Source organism: Carassius auratus, chromosome 35 (assembly GCF_003368295.1).
Source record: "Carassius auratus strain Wakin chromosome 35, ASM336829v1, whole genome shotgun sequence".
In the NCBI taxonomy this organism is placed as follows: Eukaryota; Metazoa; Chordata; class Actinopteri; order Cypriniformes; family Cyprinidae; genus Carassius; species Carassius auratus.
The window spans coordinates 10,528,083-10,550,626 of record NC_039277.1 but is presented as its reverse complement, the minus strand read 5'-3'; the positions used below and the strand labels follow the sequence as shown (position 1 = coordinate 10,550,626).

At 35.9% G+C, this 22,544-nt stretch overlaps 1 protein-coding gene across 21 annotated transcripts in view; it reads left to right on the top strand.

Annotated features, from left to right (window-relative positions):
- The first annotated feature begins 6,563 nt into the window (after positions 1 to 6,563).
- Positions 6,564 to 22,544, top strand: part of LOC113054349 (ribosomal protein S6 kinase beta-1) — a 67,173-nt gene continuing 51,192 nt past the window's right edge. For 7 of the 21 annotated variants that reach the window (XM_026219856.1, XM_026219851.1, XM_026219836.1 and 4 more), the window contains exons 1-2: positions 6,796 to 7,050; positions 16,595 to 16,641. The gene's annotated coding sequence lies outside the window, so the exon portion shown is untranslated. The other 14 variants (XM_026219848.1, XM_026219844.1, XM_026219843.1 and 11 more) reach the window with 14 other exon arrangements.

Here is a 22,544-nt window from a genome sequence, read left to right as displayed (position 1 = left end):
AATAATTTATTTAATATTTCATTATTTTTTCACTGCTAAATATTACAAACATAGGGTTAACTTTCTAAAATGTATGGAATGTTACATTGTCAGTTGTACATTGGTAAAACAAACATGAACAAAAGGCAGAAGCCCTAAAAATATGGATTGTGGATGTCGGTAGTGCAAATTGCTGAGGGGAAATAAAAAAAAAATTGCTGTCGTGTCATAAACCGTGAAAGATTAGTATATTATTATTTTTATTATTTCTACTAGGTAAAAGTAACAACGATAAAAGTACAGGACATATGAACATTACGTACAAAGAGGTGACATAACTTGCAAAGCACCCCTTATACATGTATATAACAAGTAATAATATAAAACGAAAGTTTGGTGGAGTTGACGTATTTTCGCTCTTGAATGGAGCTCCACTCGCCGCCATGGAGGTGACGTAATTCTACGGAAAGTGTTGCCCGGTCCAACATGGCGGCCGCATCATTAGTGGAGGCGACGTAATTCCACGGAAAGTATGGCCCGGTCCAACATGGCGGCGGCGTCGCTAGTGGAGGTGACGTATTTCCGCTCTTGAGTGGAGCTCCACTCGCCCATATGTCTGCAGCCAGACCCTCTTGGCCACGAGCCGCTTCCTCCAAGCCGACGCCGGGTGATGACGTCACGTGATTAAAGCAGCAGCCGCATCGAAAACCAGAAAAATATTCAGCAAAAAACGAGTCAGGTTTCTATGTCTATTTTGTCCTTATGAATTAATATATTAACGTGTTCACCTTCCTTTCACACCTCCATTGTGAAATATGAAGGAAGGAAATTGCCCACCATCATTTCAATTGGCGCTTCTTTTTCTTTTTGCCTTATAATGCCCATGACATTTGAAACCGTAAGTGTGAGGTCTCAAAATCTAGCTACCTTCCTAGATGACATTTTGAGCATCCTTAGGACATGGCTTAAACAGGTCATATATAGACAGGTGTATGTGTTAACAGCAGCAGCCTATCTATTCTTACGATTAGGGCCCAAACTCTTATCTGTGCACTTTTAATTCTTTACTATTTTGAACCCCAGAGACCAAGCCTAATTTAAGACAGTGTAAAGAAGCTTTGAAACCATGAGGCGTGACACTCACGCTTTCAGCATCAATCTCACGCTGAATTCCAAGTGTGAGTGTCACGCCTCATGCATGAGAGTTGGCAACCCTGCATTACATTATATTAACTGTGTATTTCAAAATCTGAGAATTTGTAGGTTGTTTTGTTATTTTGTTTTCTTGATATCATTGTGTTGCTGCAAAGTGAAACTAGAGAAGCGAGAACAAGTACTGAACGTTTTGACAAACAAAAGAGAGAGGTGAAAAGATTGCATAGATAAAGATAAAAGGTGCACACTCGCATGCTGTTTTCACAGCAACGTAGTGTACCTTCAACAGTGATGATAATGTAAAAAGCTTTTGTATGCCTGTTGTCAAAGCTCTGCTGTCCTTAGGGTTATTTTTGGTGCATTTTCAGTGGGCCTCAGGGTTTTTTGTGTGGTTGGTAACTGGAATGAAAGTCTTTATATAGACTGACATGTCACTGGCCTATTTAGTGTACGTGAGATCTCATTAAGGTATTGTAAAGTGCACAAATACTCATCCTTTGATTGAGTTTGTCACATATCTTAAAGGGATAATTCAACCAAGAATGAAAGAATGTCATAATTTACATAATTTGTAGCCACCAGAATGATCAGGCTCAGAGAAGAGAGAAACCAGACAAGAAGGTAAATGCAGACTCTGTATTGCTCTCTTCCCCCTCTCTGTCTTCCTCTGTGTGGGTCTAAAGACATTTTAAACATTGTGATTATCTGTCCCACAGGTGTATGATTGTCTATAATGAGACGACTGAAAATGGGACAGATTTGAAGTTTCCTTGAAGAACGGTGGGACTGTGGGACCATCATAATCAGAGCTCTGGAAATACAGGTCAGCCCTACAGGCTTTCTTCTAATGTACTCATTAACCTTACTAGAACAGAGATGTGCAGAAACCTAATGCTTGTTCTTTTGCAAAGACAATTTTCAGAAATAAATACATTATATTACTGCATTCTAGGGTTATTATAGTTACATTTGAAACTAAAAATAAAACCATAAAAACATTGTTACTTGAAATAAAATAAATGTTAACTGATAATAAAAACAATTAAACATTTGGCAAGGCAACATTTCTCATTTGCATTTAATTTTACTGGAGTACTAAAAATAATGACATAAACACATGACGACAAAAATTTTTAACCACAATGAAAATGGAAAACAACTGAAATAAAAGTATCTCAGTGATACTAAAATAACACTGGATCCAGCAGATTCACATTTATCAACACTCTTACTGACCATGCTGAGTCTTGGCAAGCACTGTATTTCTCTATGTGATACTGTACAACTATGTTTTATGCTCACAAAGCTGCATTTACTCAGTCAAATATAAAGTAATATAACAGTGATATTGTAAAATATTATTAAAATTAAAAATTACTTTTCAATTTTAATGTATTAAAATGTAATGTATTTCTATGATGGTAAACTGAATTTTTCAACAGTCATCACTCCAGTCACATTATCCTTCAGAAATCATTCTAATATCTTATACTAAAAAAATTTTCAGGACTTTTTGATGAAAACCTTAATTTGAAAGTCACTTTTGATTCATAGTGTGTGTGTATGTGTATATATATATATATATATATATATATATATATATATATATATATATATATATATATATATATATATATATAAATCCCCTATATATGTGCATATATGCGTGCATGTAAATGTACATGATAAACAGTAGTAACAAATGGATGCTAGAGACACTTCATATTGAGGAAGTTCATCAAGAAATAGGAAGAATTCTCAATATTAAATCTAAATGCATCAGACAGAAAAAAACTTGATTCTTTCTGCCTCAAAAAGATTTAAGAATCTCAATTAACAGTGACATTTACATCTAAAGCCTCATCTTAATCCAATAAAAGCACTCGCAGCGGTTCTTACAAATGAAGACTGACATCTAACTGCAAGTTGGAGTCTTTGCCAAGTTAGTCTGGGTTTGTTAAAACCCCCTGAGATTATTTTAATAGATTTTGTTTCAGTTCTGCGGAAGAGGCTTGAAAAGGGTGAGTAAGGCTGTTCTTACGAAACAGCCGCGGGTATGTAATACCAGTAGTTAAACACTTAGAACCAGGGGCCTCTGCATGGTTTCCTCCCACACAGCTGAATGTGATAGAGTGTGTGCTCTACGTGTGCTTCAAGAGTACATACCGTTCAAGAAGGCCACTTTAATGGTTATATAGTGTGATGCACATGACATATTTGTAAATATTGCATTGTATGCACTGTATATATGAGATAATACAGAAACTTGCTTCTTTCAGCCTTCTATCTTCTTACTGACTGACTCCTTTTTGCTCAGGGGCTGATAATGTGCAGCTTTAATTGTGCTTTAACTGGCAAGTTTACATGGAAAAACAGATCTTTCATGTGGAGTAATTGGAGTCGTCTCTCAGCATGTGTGGGAGCGTTTAATCAGGCGAACTGCTCAGACTCGTAAGACTGACGTAGGAATTATTCTAATATGACTAAGTCTGACATTCCCGGACCAGGAGTCTGACTTTGGCTTTCCCAACACTGACGCAAATGACTGCATCAAAATAAGCCAACGGATGCTCCACTCCCCTCAGCAAGTTCCCATTTGTTCACAGCTCATTTTTAACACGAGAGGTAAATAGATAGTTCATGAAATTGTGTCTCCAGTGATATTGTGTCATTGTTGCCTAAAAAGTGTTGTTCACCCAAAAATTTGCTGGAAATTCACTCACCTTCATGCCATCCTAGATGTAGGTGAGTTTATTTCTTCAACGAAAGAGAAATGTAGCATTACCTCACTTGCTCACCAACGGATCCTCTGTAGTAAATGGGTGCCGTCAGAATGAGTCCAGACAGCTGATAAAAACATCACAATAATCCAAAAGTAATCCACACAACTCCGGTACATCAGTTAAAGTCTTATGAAAAGCTGTTTGTTTGTTAGAAACAAATCCATAAGGTGTTTTAACCTCAAGCGTGATTGAGTCCTCTATACATAATTTTGTTTTTTCCAGTGAAAACATTCCAAAACAGTTCTAAAAAATTCTAACAGTGTATTCTGATGTGGGAGAACAACAGGAAATTGACTTTTACATTGGAGCAAGTGTTATTATTGATGATTTTTTTGTTTTGTTTATAAGACTGGAGTCTTGTGGATTACTTGTGAATTATAGTGATACTTTTATGTACTGTTTGGACTCCTATTCTGACGGCACCCATTAACTGCAGAAAATCATTCACTGAGCAAGTGATGTAATGCTATATTTCTCCAAACCTGTTCTGATTAAAAATTATAAACTCATCTACATTTTGAAAGGCCTGAGTAAATTTTCATGCACATTTTAATTTCTGGGTGATCTGCTCCTTTAAGAACCTTTTTCTACCTGATCAGACTTTTGAAATGACTTACTGGTAACCTAATTTGGTTAATATATAGGTTTTACCACATGAAGGACATTTGTACGATGTCCAGACAAGATATTTTTACAATGACTTAAGCTTCTTCCCCTTTTTTGTTTTTTTGTTTATTGATATGAGATAGAGGGGTTGGACTCAAACCAGTGTCTTTCTCCTTGGCCTAATGTTTTGTTATTTACTGGTAAGCCACAGCTCCGACCTAAAGACTCTAGCTGTCAGTTTAATTTGCTTTGCTGCTTTTGTATATTAGCAAATCAACAGTTTATTTAATTGTGTACATGGGGACAATTTATGGCCTTGTTTCCTCCTCATCTTGCTGGCGTCTCTATTCATGCAGCACATCAGAAGGTAAAGCTGAGCCTGCTGTTATGTAACAATAATAAAAAAAAATCTTTCTATTTTTAGACTCCAATATTGTCAGGTTTTTTAAACGATGATGAGCTTGGTTATGATCTTGGATCACTTTGTGCACTGATTCGATTGCATTAAAACCCTAATTTATGATGCTGTTATTTTAAAGATTTATTGTAGTTTTTGTGAATGTGGTTGCATAACACTTTCTCTAGCTCAGCACAAAAACATGCCTTGACAAATCCATCTCTTCACAACAACAAGCTCTCATTATTGCTAAACCTGACACCAGTGATTTATGAACGATGATTTTGCAGATTTTATATCAGACTTATATAAACAGTTTCTATGTGCAACTGGAAAATAAATCACATATAAAACCCCTATTAAATCAAATGCTTAAAGATAGTTCAATAAAAAAATACATTCAATCATCATTCATAGATCCTCATGTCTTTCCAGACCTGTGTAACTTTCTTTACTCTGAAAATAGCATATTTTGAACTGTTTTGTCTATATAATGGAAGTCGTTATAGGGTCCAAAACAACATTGGACCCCAGTGACCTTCATTGTACAGACAAAAAACACTAAATGTGTTTCATAATATCTTTTGTGTTCCTCCGAAGAAAGTCATGCAGGTTTGGAACAACACAAGGATGAGTAAATGATGACAGAATTGTCATTTTTGGGCAGACTATCCCTTTAAATGCAAATTCAGTAGTGATTAAACACCTTAACCCAGCTGTGACCTTACATCTAAACCCAGTCCTCATCAAAATCTTAATTCACATGCTAAACTTAATCTCTTACATTCATGCTAGCTATTAAAGCAATCCAGTATGCTTTCATAATGGCATTGAAAGTTCTACACTGACAAAGTATTTGTCATATAAAGCGGGGAACGAGATTTACTGTTTTGCTTTCCTGGAATTCCAGTGATGCAGATCTCTCTTCCAGAAAACCTTCAATGTCTCCATAATAATCTCAACCCACAAGTTCCACAGCAAAACAGCCTGCCCTTTTCACCAACAGGAGATGGAGGGACCCAGAGGAACATTTTACAGCTCAGATCATCCTCTTTCATAGTCACTTAATGGATGTTTCTTCCTAATATTCCTTAAGAGCAATAAAAATAGACAGGAATTTGCACAATTGCTGACATGTTGCAAGAACGTAAAGCTATAAAATGAAGGTGGATTGTGATTGTTCTATAGGAAGAATCTAGTTTGGGATTTTTTTCTCTTCTTAAACTCAAAGGAGATAAATTTTGAAAAAAAAATGAAAAAGCTGTCATCACTCACTCAATGTCAATCTATAACTGTATGAATTTCCTCTGCGGAATATGATTTTTGAGAAATATCAGTGGGCTCCAGTGTTGTTTGGTTCTCAGTGTTCTTCAAAATATCTTCTTTTTTTTTCTTCTTCCACAGAAGAGAGTCATTAGGGTTTGAATGAAACGAGGCTGAATAAATGATGACAGAATATTCATTTATGGGTAAACTATCTCTATAAGCAATTTGCTCTGTATGTAATTTGAAGAGAGATTAAATGGATTTCAGTTGTGTTTTCATAGGGAGTGATGAAGAGAAATCGAAGGGAAAGAGTAACCACACAAGTGAAACAGAAACAGATGAAATGGAAAGAATAGGGAATCTGTAAGTGAGGAAACAAGACAGTGAGCGAGCTGGTGAATGAGAGCGAGGGAGGGAGAGATAGGCAGAAGGAACTTGTTGCCCCTGGTTGGTGTTGTGTAAGACTTGGCTGGCTGTAGCAGAATAACACTCTTATTCTCTCAGTGCTTTCTCTCAGTGCTTTGAACTCTGGTACCCTACAGCTCCGACCACCCTTCTTTGCAACAGCAAGAACTCACACTGAGGTGCCTCTCTCTCTCTCTCTCTCTCTCTCTCTTCTCTCTCTCTCTCTCTCTCTCTTTCTCTCTCTCTCTGTCTATTTCACTCTCCCCTTTCCTGCTGTGTCGCACTTCTCTTTCTCTTCCCTTAAGTCGTACCTCTGCTCCCTTCTCATTTGTGTTTCACTTTCTCTCACATGTGCTTGTCTGCTTCGGATGTGCTGCTGTATCCTTTTGCATTTGTAGAAAGTTTATATTTATTCTGTCCTGTTGGACTCAGAAAAGGAGTGTACAGCTTCATCAGCTGGTAAGAACCACCTGCATCATGTCTGTACCATGCAAATCTGTTTTATTATAGTTTTATAGACTGTAGGAGGCAGCTGCATGCAGTTGTGCATGCATAAATGTTCTGCATGCATTTCAGGCTGCTCTTTCTAAAATCGTGTGTAATAGTGTTTTTCTTGAATAAGTGGTTGTGTAACCCACACATTACTTCCTTGTTGCATTATGTGTGTGTAAACAATGTATGTTGTTCAGGGTGAAAGTAAATCCACGTGCGTTTGATGGTCACACAGCAGTGTCTGGGGTCTGCAGGTGCGTGTGTGTGTGTTAATGTGTGTCGATAACAGGTGGTGTTTGGGTCTGTGCTGTGTGTGTGTCAGAACTGCACATCGTGTTTGGCATCGGTTGTCATTTCACGAGGCTATTGGAATGAACAAACCCTTTGACCCGTGGTGTAGCTGAGGACACGCCCCTCCCTTTACGCACTCACGTACGTCTTGTTCTTACTGAGCCCTCTTGTGTTATCCATTCATCTCGCTCTGGTGCTTCCTTTTTTTTTTTTTTTTTAAACCCTATATAGCGAAGTCATTTACTTTAAGCTTCAGTTTTAATATGCAGGTGTTGGCACGGCCACAGAAAGAGCCTTCAACAGCTGGTAGGTTTTAGAAAGGGCTCACTAACTGAATGTGAATGTACTTCTGCGTCACACGCGCGCTGCGCAGTTGCTGTGTTTCAGTTGGCACCGTCACTGGATTCACTGGAAGTGCAGAAAGAATGAACTAGAAACGTCCTCTAAAGAGAACTTTCCTGCCCTAGATGTAATTTGAGAAGGTTTAGTGAGTTGTTTTTTACGGGTTGACATGTTGTTATTTTTCTCTTGTTATCTGCTAGAGCTGCAGCGACATCGTGTGGTTGACTGTGTAACAGACGAACCCAGTGACCCTCTCGAACTCACTGAGGTTTACTAGGAACTGATCTATTTAAGTTAGTCATGCGTCGCAGGCTTTAATTAGCTGTTAGCTTAGGGTTGATTTTAGTTATAAAATGTTTTTTATTATTTAAAGAGAGTTGACGAGTAACAGTTTGATGCTGTTTTGTAATCAGTGAAAACGTTAGCGATATTAAATAAACACTATAGTGCCTGTGATTGATTGCTTGATACTTTGTTTGTTATTTCCGATATTTTATTTTGTCCGAAATTCGATATTTAGTTCTATATTTATATAAAGTTTCAAATTATTTTAAGATTACTATTATAATAATAATAACAATTTATATATATATATACTCACACACACACGTGAAGTGTTTATTATAATGTTCAGATTCCTAAATCTATTTGTAGCATACAAACTGTTTATTTATTTATTTATCTGTTGTTTTATCTAGCTGTTGTGTACTTTTTTGTTGTTGTTGTTGTTTTTTTTTTTTTTTTTTTTTTTTTGTGAAAGTAGATTTTTTTTAATAGATTTATAAAATCATCCTTTTAATTTGTCCTTGTTCTCATGAAAATTCTCATTATCCGTATTTGCCAGGATTTCAGTATTAAAGGATACCTAATCTATATGATTTATTTGTAATTCTTTGTTTTGCTGTGGGGCCTATAAATCAATTATATATTAATAATATATATATTATTAATAAGATTACAAATTTAGATATTGTAAAAACAGAAATGTTTGGGACTAATACTGGCATAATACATCATACGTAGAATTTATCCTAGAACTTCCTTATGTTGTGATGTTTTCCTTCAAATCCACACAGTGTCCAGAAGATGGCGCCATAAGCCTGTGTTAGGTCTTTGCCCTGCTGTTACAAAAAAGTCCAGATGTTACTGTGTCTGAGATCCACACGTTTTTGCCCCACATAGTGTTTAAGAAACGAATAGGCTTGTTACCTGTAGTGTCATTAAACTATTAAAGGGCGATTGTTTGTTCGTTGAACATATGAATTTCTCTTATCTAGAAAGATAATTGGAGTCTGTATTTCAGCCTGTGTAGTTGTCGCATGACCTGCATTCAGCAGTCATGTTTCACTGTTGGTCTTCTGCGATACAGAACAAAGGTACTTTGTTGGATGATGTAATGGCACGCCTCAGTCATATAATACACTGTGTGTGTGTGTGTATATAAAATATGCCATCTCCATGTAATTTTCTGTGAACAGAATTCAATACAGTTTCATATTTGTACTTGAACCTATACAATGCTGGAAGAAAAAATACAGTTGTAGTTGTTCTGTTGGTTCTGGCATATCCAGGTGTTAACTATCATGAAATCTTTTTCTTCTCAAAAAGAAAAGAATAATAGATTATAAAATTTGCCACAAAAGTGATGATAATAATACATTATTTTCATCTTTTAACTTTAGGTGCTTGTAGATTGTAGAGTCACTAACATAATTATTGGTGTACAGTCTTTTCTTAAAAAAAAAAAATTTGCGATCAAACAATAAATGCCCCTGATATAATGGAGAAAAATAATGTTATCTAAATTATCGAATAGACTTAAGTACACATAATGGTTGCATTTGTTACGTTGAACTTATTTCCTCCTGATCAGTCATTTCTGTTTTATACAGTATTAAGAATTTGAAGGGAAATGAGCTTAATCTTTGTTTAAATAATGTCATAAGGTAAAACCTCCAAAGATCATCATATAGGCTTTACTGTCTTTATGCAAAAGTTAATGTCTTTATCTTTCTTTTTTTTTAAGGTGGCTTGAACATTTTGCCCATTCACCCTCACCACTCATTTAGTGCTATTTCACAAATTTACTTTAACAATTGATCTTTTTGGGTCCTTTCTGATGTTATCTGAGCATCGGTTTTGATTTAGTGATTGAGGATGCATGTTTAGTTCTCGTTGTTGTCGAGCAGAGAGTGAAGGGTAGAATTATTTAATTATTTGACGTTACTTCAGTCCCACTCTTTCCTAATGGAGCAGTCAGTCCAGCAGGGATCTGGAAAGGACACGTAAAACTGTGATGAAAATATTCAATATAAATTTATGGAGTTATAACTTTTTACTGGCCTCTAATGAATGACAGGTGACCCTATCGCTAGCTTATCCCGAGCTACAAAAGACCTTTACTTACTAAACAAGCCTTGTCTTTATGAAGTTCTTGTGATTTGTTTCTGATGGCTGTTTTTTCTAGTATCTCTCAGACTTGTGTGAGTCACACTTCGACCCCAGCATCTCTCTTTGTGTCTCTCTCGGTGGGAGGCAGGACCACGTGTACTCTACCCCCTCGCAGGAAAGTCAGTTGTTATAACTTCAACCGGCGGGCACTTTTATGGACCTTTGAATCGGTCCGCTAACCACTATTTTATTCGTGTTGTAAAATATCATACTTTGAACTCCTTACTTTTTATCTCAGAGGTACTGACTCAACTTTAAGTAAATTGGACTGTTTTGTAAATCACTGGATGTCTACGATGTGTGTGTATGTATTAAAATATACAAAATATGCTATATCTATATATCTATATATATATATATATATATATATATATATATATATATATATATATATATATAAAAATATCATATACAATAGTATTTAAATGATTTTTTGAGGGGACATTATGCAGCACCATGGTATTACAATAGTCTTTTCCAGAAAACATGGTATTATCAGTAGTACTTGCATTATTAGACAGTCATTTCTGTGAATATATTGCTGTCAGTAATGGTTGTTTCCATTGCTGTTTTATTGACCGTTTGGAATTTACCACATCTGATTATAAGTCAACTATTTATGTTCAATTTGAGCATGAAAACATGATGGGCTTTGTATTTCAGCGTTTACACTCGAATAAAAGCCGTCATTTAGACGATCCGTCATACAAGTGTGTGTGTGGCGGTTTTCCTGCAGCTATTTACACAGCCAGTGTGTTCCTACAATATCGTTTTGTCGTAATCAGCTTTGAAACACGTCTGTGGAGGATGTGAGGGAAAGGACTATTAGTGTATTTAATCAGTGGGATTTCTAGTGCATTTGAAATAACACACCTGGCTTCCATCAGTAAAAGACGTACACTGCATTTCTCTATATGAAGCTTTACAACCATTGCAGAAAGTGCTAAATGTGTTTGAGGGATTGTGCAGTGTGCACAAGTTGAACAGATCCTGAAATAAAATAGCATTTGCTGCCCTGAAGCTGTAGGCAGCTATGACAGTATAAATGTCAGGGTTGGGTCAGTGTACAGCGACGTTATGTTTCATATCATCTTCCAATAGTTTTGGGGTGTCGCCATCTATCCACAAACTTTCAAATGCACTCAGCCAAAAAATGAATAAGATGTATAATTCTGGTACATTAAAATGAATTAGTTTTATTGTCTGTGTTTATAACATTTTGACATATTGTCATAAAAGAAAATGTTCAAGAGACTGTATTTTTTTCTTCTGTGTGTTACGTTCAGTGCTTTATTACGTTATTGTTCCCTGTCTCTTCATTGCCATTCTCAGATTGGTTTATATGATAAACAATTTTATTTTAGATTCTTGTTATTTTATTGATTTTATTGTTAAAATTGAAATCTAATTAAAACAAATCCACAGGACTTGTAAAAATCCAAATGCAAAAAAAAAATTCCACAGGTTGCTTTAAACGTTTTACTGAGCAATTTCCTCTTTGTTTTTTAAACAGTTAGTCTAACCGTCCGTTAACGTGCACAGAAACACAAATTTTTCTTGCTATCCAAATGTTTTGCATGCCATGAAACAATTTAATTGCTTTCGCATGGCTATAGAGAAATTTGAACACACCTAACTCTACACCTTAAGTAAACGTATAATTTGTATTATTAAGAAAAAAAAGATGTTTGTTGAATTTGTGAACTTTTTTTCATTTTTTTTTCAGGATATCCTCAAAAAGAGTTTTGGGCCAAGTTTGCTAACTTCTGGGCATATGCTCGGTAAATTTGTCTATGTTAGATAAACACACACACACACACACATGCAAATACACAAACTATTAACTGTCATCCAGATTCTGAAGCCCCCCTCACAAATTTGGGAAATTCTTTATGTCTAACATGAACTTAAGTATAATAAACTATACCGAATCCACTTAGAATCATAAATGTGAACAGCATTGCCCAGGTGCACACGAGTACACCTTCACATACCTCACCCTGCCCTGTCCCCTCGATCGCCACACAATGGCATTGTAATTGTGCACGTCATTCATGATTGGGCGGGTTTGAACTGTGAGTCAGACCTGTACCCGCTCAGGGCCGTGAAACCGCACTTGAGACACACGAAAGGAAACGGCCAGTTAATACAGGTGATGTGACAGGTGTAAATGTGTGCAGACGTGCCTGTTTATGTGAAAGGTGAAGCAGTACTGATATTCAACACCAGGTCTTAAGATCCCAGTATCATTTTCGCTTCATTTTAATTCAACATTTTTTTCATTATTTGGATAAATATCCTCTTTGTGCTAAATCACGGACAAAAGCTCTTTTTATTTCTGGAGAAACTTGTTTGTGGGATGAATGACACCAGCCGTTTTCATTGATTCATTTCACCAGAAGGACACTGACGTGACACTCATCCCATGACTTACTTGCTGCTAATAAAACAAAACAGCTGCTGAAAAAACGAACGGCTCAGCTTTTGATTTAGGCATAGCATTAATATCTTAAGAAAAGCTCTTGATTATGTAGAACAAGAAAGTCTGCAACATTTCTGATTGATAAAGGTGCCCTAGGATTCTGTAAGAGGATTTTGCATGTTGCATGACACAACATTGCGATCTTCCATCGAAAATAAATGTTCAATTGCAAAGATTATTTTTATTTTGAGAGGATTTTTTTAAGAAATATGTTAGAATGGTCTGTATTATAGATTTACATCCTGTGGTTTTTTAAAAACATTTTTCATTAACTACATTTAATGTTTCACTTTAAAGTTCACATGAACGATACTTCTACAGTCTTTGTTAAATCTTTGTTAATGCAAAATTTCAACCTTTGCTTAAATGTTTATTAATATGTAATATGTGTAATCAAAATATTTACATTAACATTGAAACAGTCATTAGTTGTATTTCATTTAAGTAGCATTAACCAATTTTAACAGATGCTTTAAAAATATTACTCCTTGTTAGTTTGTTAGATAATGCATTTTCTTATGTTAACAAATAATACCTTGTTGTAAAGTGTTATTGCAGTTCTGTCAATTTCTGATGTCACCTGCAGGCGGTGTCTTGAAATATTTGTAAAAACATAAACTCCAATATCTAGAGAAGCTGTCTGTTGCAGTTCTGAATAAGAGAGTTGGCAGTTTTGTTCATGTGGAGGCCAATAAATGATTAATTAGAAAGGCGTTGGTGTTTGTGCCGCTTGATGTCTTTCTAGAGCGGGATACTCCCTTCCCTCCTGACAGATCAAAACAATTTAGGGCATAAATGTCTGGGCTTTTAATTGTTTTGAAATGTTTCGATCAGCCTATGTCATCAGTGATGGATGCAAGACAAATGTGTCTGCAACCAGTCAGTCAATTCTCTTTTGTCTTATTTTGAGCCAAGAATGGTCGTAATAATTGTTTGAGGCCAGTCTCCCCATAGCCTCACCTCATTGTCTTTGGGCCGGACAGCATGTGTGTGTTCCGGTGGCATTGCAGTGGGTGGAGGAACTAGAATGAGCTCATATTGAAAATCCCACATTGATAAATCATGAGCAAACCCCCACGCATGCACACACACCCAACCACACATTATTTCAACCCAGGGGACGCTGTCTCATAGTCACCAAAACGCACACTCCAGATTGCAAACTGAACATTCCCTGTTACCTCCAAAGTGAACTGCGTGAAGTTTTGTGCACATGTGAAAATGAGTTTCACAGAAGCTTTGTGGGAGCCACAGATGAAGTGATCGCCCAAGCATGATATAGAATTTAAGTAATGTAAGAGAACAGCATAATCAAATAAAATAAAATAAAATTTAAAGTGCGTATACACTGGGGAGAAAAAACTGGTTAGAAAAAATAATTTGATAATAATTTTCACTAGCTATTACAAAGCAAGAGCAAGTGACACGCTGAATTAAATGTGAAATTTTGAAGTAAAAAACTTAATTATTATATATGAGTGTTGTGTTTTCTTGGACATCACTATCCATTCATCGTTGTTTTATTTTTAAAGAATCTGGAAAAAAATATATAATAAATTTAATGATATATTTATGTGTGTGTGTGTGTGTGTATTTGTGTGTGTTTAATTGTATTCAATAATGTAAATGTAAATAATCAATATACATGACTCCTCTGAAATACAATAAAATTATGTTTTTTCAGTTATTGTGTATTGTCTGTTACATCACCATGTTTTAGCAGTTGTAGCAGTCTACTTTGAAAACAGCAGACTGATCCAGTTACAGTAAATATGTTATAATACATCAAATATTTAATTATAGAACATCATTTTTTATATATATGTGGTATACAAATAGTTTTTGTTGATTTGGGCTGTTTTATAGGACAGCTAAGTGTAGACAGGAGGGTGAGTGGGAGTGGGACATGACCCAAGTCGGACTCGAACCCGAGTCTCTGAGCCAAACACTCTTATGCATGAGCATGTGCCCCACAGCTATGACATTAAGTAATGTTTTTTAATTTGAATAAAAGAGGGATGTTAAGCATTATATAATGCAAATTTGTTAATGACATGTTTGTTTTTCTTGTTATTATACATGTCCTGTACAAAGAAATTTGAAATTGCACATGTGGGCAGGCATTTTCTTCTCCTGTTTCCTCTGTGATTAAAAACAAACATTAGGGAAAAATAAATCTGATGGGCTTAATGCAGAAAATGATTTGCAGATTAGTAATTATTCATCACTTTCATCATTCATAGCTAAACATCAGTTGAGAACAGCCGGTTGCCAGTTCACAGATCATAAGGGACGGTTGCCAGATCCCAGGTCCTTCCCTCCCATGTGGCGAAGTTGGCTGCTTCTGTCCACTGTTTGAATGTGTGTACACTTTACTAGTGATCTCGTCTGTCTTTATTGCACGGTCCGGGTTTCTGTGGGCCGCCACAAGAATGTCCGCTATTTTCTTTCCATTATCCCATGGCTTAGACCGGTGTTCAGTACAGACAGACTATTGTGGGGGAAAAAAGACAAGTATTAGGCCATTTTGTAGACTTCACAGCTGCTGACATAATTCAAGTTTAGTTGTTTTGTTTTTTCCTGCTGTGGAACGTCAGGGAGGGTAAACGGCTCCCTGTGTGGAGGCCGTTATCTGTACACCCCTTTTGTCTCTTTTTTTCCTCACATCGACTCTCATTCACTCCCCTTTTATTCACTCATCTCCTCCTCTTCTCCTCCTCTTGTCTTTTTTATTGCAAGACGATTACAAACTCCCAGTCAAATTAAGAGCCAAGTGCAGGATTCTCAATTTCTCAGTCTAATTTAATCTGTAAACTGTAAATGCGCTGTGGAACTTTTTACACCCCACTTAGAATCACAACATAGTTGATGTGACATTTAATCATTATTTTCTTGCCAGTAAAGTGGGAAACATTTATTTAGACATGCAGCTTATTTAGAAAACACACACACACACACACACACATGCACACATATATATTCTTTATTTCTCTAAATATCCTTGATAACAAGATACATTTACTTACAAAATTGTGTAAGATGTTTCGCTCCATTGCTATAGTTCATATTTATTTAAAAAACTTTTGTATTCTTTTTAAATGATTTATGATTATCTAATTATTTTTCTAATTATTATGCATTTTTATAATGTCTCATATTATCACCCATTTTTACAATGTTGTCATATATTCAGAAAAGTTGATTTATCATTCAGAATGCAAAGAAAAAAAACTATATATTTGTGTAATTGGTCAGCTGCAAAAGTCTACTTGTGAAAATGCTTGTAATTAGCTTTTTTATTTAATATAAAGGTTTACATTACAAATGATATAATTGATAATAATTAGTATTTTCAATTATTCACTGATCAGTGTTGCAATGTAAGTGAAATGTTTAACTGAAAAGTGCACATGCATTTCACAGTGTATTAGGGTTTTCCTTTTTTCCTTTATTTGACTGGAGTCATGAAATCATGCACTCGGGTTGCAGGAAAAATTTGTGTAAAACCTTAGATCATCAGTGGAAGCAAGAACATCTGATCCTTTGACAAATAATCACGTGATCAGTCACAAATTTACATACTTCATTACTAGCCTAAAAATTAAACAGAAGGCATTTTCTTAGTTGTAAATCTTTTTAAATTCTAACAGTTTATAGAACTCACTGTATCTAAATTTGAACCTAAGGTCTTGATAATGAAACAAGTTTTTCATCAACTAGCCTGCTGCCTACCTTTAAACAGTTAAAGCGTCTGATCTTCATGTTAAGATGTTTTAAAGCGTAAAGAAAGATATCTATTATTATTGCTAGAATTTATGCGTTCATTTAAGCAAGCACCCATATCTTCTAGTCACAACCCTCAGTGCCAGAAAAAAACCTTTCATTTAATACATACTGATCTATTTGCTCATCTGCCCACTTACAGTATCTTGTTTCTACACACAGAGAGCATTTCAAGACGACGTGAAGCTGAAAAGAACACCGGGTCAGAGGTGAGCATTTCTAATGCACGCAAGATGCTCATCATTTCTCACAATCACTCACCTACAGCTTTTGGGAGTTGTCTCACATTTACATAGACTGCTGTAGGCAAAATCACCTAAGTCTTACTGTAATTTCTTTTTTTTGTTATTTTTAAACAATTACAACATCTTCTCTTTGTTTAGTGTATTAGTGCGTTGCGACAAATCCTCTCTAAGGTAGAAACTGCACCTCAGAATCGCTCGCATTTTTGTGTAATCCTCGAAAACACATTAGTTTGGAGGAAGCTCTCACCTTTGCTCTCTCTCAGGAATACTCTGACTCATTAAAGCCTATATGCAAACCCTGGAAAATGAGTGACAGTTTGGTATGATAACTTCGATGATTCAGACTCCTAGAAGCATTCCTGACATGAGACACATACCCGCCGGTGATAGTGCCGTATTTAAAGGATATGTTTCTCTGGCCTGGTTTAATTCTTACGGTTTTGCCCTACTTGTTACCGGAAGTCAGGTCCCCACCCTGTTGCAAAAGTCCTTTTCAGTGTCCAGTTGCATAATCCTCCTCTGTTTGTAGAATGTGCGTCAGCAAGCACTCCTGTCATTCATAAACACACTATCTCAAAGGGCCACGTTTGTTTACACAATGAAAAGGCCGGTGGTGTCGTGTGTGTGTGTGTGTGTGTGTGTACAAGTAGAAGCATGTGAATGCCGTGTCAGAGAATTCAATCGTGATCTTCAGTTCAAATGTGCTCTTCCTGATTTGTCGGGACAGGCTGGATGTTGGTCATCAGCTGTGCGTGTGCATGAAAAGATGTGTTGAAACAAGCTTAGTAATTTTCATCAGAATTCCGTTCTTTCCTTCATGTGCTAAGTCATACTGATCCTTGCACTTGCTCTGAGAATTAGTTTTTTTCTGCCTGCTTTCGGGAAAAATCCCGGCAGAATAAAAACAAACATGGTCTGCTTCAGCTGAGCTCATATAAAAGATGAGAATTTAACCATCACCGTACCTCTTGGCCATCTTCTTCTCTGTGGTACATATCCTAATAGAGTTTTTGAAACTTTTGGATGGCAGTGACCTCAGATATGATGAATATGAGAGGACTCCACCACCCAAAAATATTTTTATATAGTATGAAAAAATATATATTTAGTGACGTTGTAAAGAAAAGACTTAAATCATGGTTTCCATAATTAATAATAAAATAATAATTCAAATTGCTAAATTATTACCAAAGAAAACAATTACTTTTCATTAAGTTGACAGTATGGCTAATGTTTCCTTTTAAGAACTAGTTTATGTAAAAATAGTTATGTTAATTACATTGTGCACATCAGCTTTTGTAAATTACATTTCTTGACAGCATGTCTAAAATTAAAAATGTTCACATTATATCCTGATATTTTTTCCTTTCTGTTAAAAACTAGTTAATTCAAAAATAGTTGTTAGTTAGGTAAATATACAGTATTTCTTTATTGTTATTTTAAATGTACACATCAACTGTAATGTAAATCACATTTTTGACAGCATGCACATTATAAAGTTTTCACAAATCAATAATATTAGTGTGCTCATCAACTTTTGTAAAGTACATTTTGTACATGTTTTGTACATAACTGTATATGTTTATGTCATTCTTTTCACAATTTTATTTAGGTCACCTAGCACCCCTTTGTTGGTTATCAATTCTATTAAAGAAAAAAAAGAAAAATAATAACCCTATCTCAAAGTACCATTAAAAAAACTCTTGTGTGTGTGTATGTTGGAAACCAGTAACTCCTTAAAACGAGATCATGTGCATGAAAAGGAAAAATCTATTATGCAAAAATTAGATTGTTACAACATTAACAAGAGCCTTCTTTGAGTGTGTTATGAAATTATAATTGTTTAAGTCATTTAAAGTCGACAGTTAACAGTATCCCAGTGTTGAAGATCAAGGCCATTCATTAGTGAACTAGGTGGTAATGAGAGCTCTGTTTCTGATTAAGGTCACAGGATCACTCTGCTCTATCTCTCCTCCCACTCTCCCACAATGCATATCTATCTCCCTATATGGAGCAAAAGTTGGCTGGTGACACATCATTCATGTATTTGTGATATGAATGATTGCAGAGAAGCAGTGAGTATGTGTTCCTGTGTGTTTTTTTGTTGTGTGTGTGTGTGTATAATGGAAAGCTCTGTGATGCTCATTCATGCTTCTTTTTGTCAGAGTGTGTGTGGCACAGGTGCAGGGCTCACCCTTAGTAACGGCCGTTTCTTCCCCAGAGTTTCTTTACCTCCTTTGATCCAGGGCCCCTGGGTTTCCGATTATCACCACCCTCTATTTCTTCTCCCACTCATTTCTTACAAGGGTCAATGATGTGACGCTTATTTTTTATTTAAATGTTTTGTCTCAATCTAATATGTAATTCAAATGCTATTCATGCAAAATCATGACTGGAGTATACCAAGTCTATTATGTGACAAGTTTTGGATTTCAAGATTAAATGTTGTTTGTTGTCTCATTTAAAGGCTGAAAAATTTGAAAAATAAATATATATGTCTTATGAAACATTTTTGAACATCTTTAGTGTGAAAAGTAACATGAAAAGAGGACTCCTGTATACCCTTATGATTTCATCAATTTACTAACAATATTTTGTAAATGTTTAAATAATGACATGTTATGTATTCAGTGTGCAAGGAAAGTATTTTAGTACTTTAATAGTTAAACTTGAGAGATAAATGGCAAAAGAAGGGATAGATAATGGGGGGAAATATTGCTTATTTAAAAAAATAATAATATGTAAAACATTAATTGGTGATATCAATACTATAATGTATTTAGGGACAAGTTCACATAAAAAACAATTTTATCCTTATGTCTTTATAAACCCATGTAGCACAGAAGGAGTTGTTTACAACAAAAAGTCCATACAGTTATTTTTCAAACAATGAAAGCGAATGGTGACCACAAATGTCAAGCAAGATTTTAAGCAAGATTCTAATATTAATATTAACAACTTCCTTGACTTTATCAGACTTGGAAAATTCAAAATGCTTTGGAGCTCACTGGGAGCTATTCACTTTCACCATATTTGTTTGGTATTGATGTAAAATAGACATCAGTCATCATGCTCGTACATTCTTAAAATCATCATTCAAAAATCATTGTCTTGCATCACATGTGATGCTTCCGGCTCATGAATGTAAAACTCCATCGAATCACTCTAAACTGACCGGATCTGGACTGCACATGAATCACATAGCTGGAGGCAAAGGAGAGCTGACCTCTTGTTCAAAGGAGTTTGCATGGTCAATGCCACAACATTAGTGACCTACAAATAGTCCATGATCTTAAATATTTCTTACTCATTTTATGCCACAGTGTTACTTTATCTGCCACCCTGCAATTTCTTTATTTCCAGATTTAAATTCCATGTTTTCACTGTAGCCTCAGATGTTTGGACCCGACAATGCTCGATAATGCTTTTAGTTATTCTCAGCCTTTTGACCATGTTTAAATTCACACACCAGATTCGAACCTGCAAAGAACTTCCAAAAAAGTCTGCAGATTCTGTCTGGGCCTTTTAATGATTAATGCCTCCGTTTTATGTTAGTAATATTAAGTGCTGATTTCATTGAGGTCTTTTATTTTCTGAATGGTAAGTGCATGGTGGGGAAAGAACCCGTCAATGTTTGTGAATTTCCATGCTACTGCTTACTAGCGGTTTGACACTTCACAAAGCAGACATGTGGTTTAGCATTTTTTTTTTTTTTTACTATGAGTAGTACAGCCTGTTCCTTAAAACACACGCTTCTCCGATTGCACACGCACATGCATGACCTGATGAGGAAGTGATTCTATTGACAAGGCAAAGATGGTACAGACTGATCTAGAAATGTTCTTACCGTCTTCCTGTCATACACCACATTAATTATGTGCGTATGCAGAGCTGGTTGCTTACGCTGTTCACTGTTGTGGCTACAGGGTCACGCAGGTTGTCCTGTTATCATTTCCGACTCATTGCATCTTTATATATTAAAAATCCATATTTTTAAATCTAAAATAATGCCCTTCCCCAAACTCAGACCATTGTTTGAGCCAGTGTTGCGGTGTTGGGGCGCTCTGCACATTAACCCAAATTGTTTCGAGGAAAACACTGAAGAAAGATTATGATCTTTTGTACCACAAGTTTTTAACCTTTGCAAACAGTGATTGGCTGATTATGAACCCACTTAGGTCTGGCTTCAGTTTGATCGTACAGTACAATCTGAATCACTTCTGCAGATGTCTTAAAAAAACTTTTCTGGGGTCATCATCCAGAAGCTTTCTTAGAAAATTCGGGCGAAGGTTTGGTTACAGAGAAAAACAGCACTTTACTTGCTAATGTAAGAAGAAATAATGAGAAGCCTCCAGTAAATGATGCTCATGGGCTATTTTTCCACTCAGAAATGGGAAGTGCACTTGAATATCTGTGATGTCATTAACGGCTCATGTCTGTCAACACGTCATGTGCAGAAGATTTCTAGAAATGCTAAAGGAACAGCGATGACCTTCTGCTTGTCGAAATGTTGTTGCTATTTATTAACAGTCATAGTCCAAAGCATGTGTACATAAGTGTGTGTGTGTGTGTGGAGTCACCGGCGGCGCCAGGGGGGGTCTTGGGGGGTCTCAAGACCCTGCCAAAAAATGCCTTGACCCCCCATTTGACCCCCCAGCCTCTTCCTGATTAAAAAATATATATATTCGGGATAAAGATCCAAAAATGTTTCTCTTCAAACGACGCAGAACAATAATAAATAATAATTATTTCGACATTTATTCATACACTGAACCGAGAACCGTTTCTGTCGGACGCGTCCGATTCGAGAACAGATGAGCTGATGATAACTGCGCATGCGTGATTCAGCGTGAAGCAGACTGACACAGAGCGCATCTGAACCGAACTGATTCTTTTGGTGATTGATTCTGAACTGATTCTGTGCTAATGTTATAAGTGCGGGTAAACCAAAGGCTTGAATGAAGGGCAATCATCGCCAATGACGGCATTACATCGAGCGCAAAAGAACCGGTGAACCATTTTTTTTTTCAGCTGGTTTATTTGATCGAATTGTCCGAAAGAACCGGTTCACTTGAGCACCTGCTCCTTTGCCCCTTAAGTGCCCTTTTGTCAAAGCAAAATTTCCTCAATTTTTTTTGTAATAACATACACTTTTGTGAATGCCTGCCCACGCCCAATCATAATATTAGTACAATTTATTAATAATAATTTAGCCGTAAATAAAATGACTAACATGATGACCGTTCACCTGACTACGACCTCATCCAACCGGGAAAGATTCCTCATGCTGCACGCGCATTTTTTAATTGCTAGAGGATATTTTCAACATCGTGGCAGCTGGTAAGTGGTGTTTCATTCTCAGCGAAGTGATTTTGATGTTTATTTACTTATTATTATTTTACAAGAACGATGTGAGAACATGCAGATACGTTGTTTATATTGCTGTGTGTAGCCTGTAGTGTAGAAGTAACACTAGCGTGCTGTTTGAGGGAGAAAAGTTTCACAGGCATCGAGGGGTCTGGTCTTTTTTATGTTATTTGAATAAACTTTTATTATATTACAGTACTTATTTATTTTTAACTCGTAAAAATAATTATCACAACACTGGTAAGGCTTATTCAGATTTTCTCATTCTCTGAATTATCATTATAAAAATAAAAACAATTCAGATTTTAAATGTGATGCAAATATTTTTTCTACAATAGCAACAGTGTTTACAACAGCAAGACCACTTTAGCCTGTAAACTCAATAATATCTATCTGGAAATAAATGTAAAAATATCAATGTCAATAAAAATGCATAATATACCTGACATGAAAGTGCAGTGTGAAGGATATGAATAACAAATGTAGCCTGTCATTTGTTT